This window comes from Ambystoma mexicanum, chromosome 3q, assembly GCF_040938575.1.
Source record: "Ambystoma mexicanum isolate Mex_15411 chromosome 3q, UKY_AmexF1_1, whole genome shotgun sequence".
NCBI lineage: Eukaryota > Metazoa > Chordata > Amphibia > Caudata > Ambystomatidae > Ambystoma > Ambystoma mexicanum.
The window spans coordinates 740,141,064-740,142,220 of record NC_090926.1 but is presented as its reverse complement, the minus strand read 5'-3'; positions in this window follow the sequence as shown (position 1 = coordinate 740,142,220).

Here is a 1,157-nt window from a genome sequence, read left to right as displayed (position 1 = left end):
AAGGGTACAGTGAGCTAAAACATGTGGCTGCGGACTCCGAGTGGGTACATTCCCACAGAACGGGTTATCATGCCATGTTCTTTCTTGTAGAGGGGCACCCTGACCTCTTTTTTTATTCTGGTACAAGCTCAACTGCCCCCTTCAGCAAACACTGAGAATATTTTAAGGGCAGGAGCGGTTGTGGTTTTATTTTTTTCATGCCAAACAGACCATAGCCCTGGTCTACCAAGTGCAGGACCCATTTGTCAGAAGTGATTTTTGACAATGCCTCCTTGAAAAATCTTATCCTACTCACCACAGAACTCGTGGTGTTTAATTGAGGAACTTGGGGTTAGGAGCCTGAAGGGGTGGAGGCTTTTGTTTTGGGAGCTCCTCTGCCTCTGGATGGTCTGGAGAACCCCCTTTATTGAGTGGGATGGGGTCTCCGAGCAAGCCCTCTCTATCTTAGAGGAAACGTGTATTGCCTAAACCTCCATATTGCAAAAAGTAGTTATCCTATTTTTGAAGGCTTTCATCAACCTTCATATGATATATCTGTTTTATTTATAGCACGCCTATAAACAAGTTTTTGATGGTGCGACGAGGCAAGGGAGGGGTACTAGGGAGGACAAGACAACAATCTTACTAGGCCCATTGACATGAGATCACGCAAGTGCAGGGGAGAGGAAAGGGGGTAGTGCAAGGGGCAGGGGAGGAGTGGAAAGTGCTGAACACAGGATCAAAACAAGAAGTGCGGCCAGCAGGTGGCAAGTGCATCAGTTAAACGCAGACAACGGGTGTCTAATAAGTGCAAGTAAGGGGACTGTAGGGTTGCAGATACAGACCCAAGTGCAAGGGTTGCCAGGAGGCAATGTGGGTATGCAGCTGGGTGGGCAGGGACCTGGGTCCGAATTCAGAGGGTAGCCAGGTGCCCAGTGCAGTAACAGAGATCAGCAGGGGAGAGGAAGAGATAAGGCAGAAGCAAAGAGGAAGGTCTTGAGGTGCTTCTGGAACTGAAGATGGTACTCTTCAAGTTTCAGAGAGGCAGGGAGGCTGTTCCAGAGGGAGGCCCCAGCCAAAGAAAGATCTACCACCAACACGTTGCTTGGAGAAGCGACTGACCCCGAGGGAGTTGGAGGTGGAGGAGCAAAGAGCTCGAGTAGGAAGGAATTTCCAAA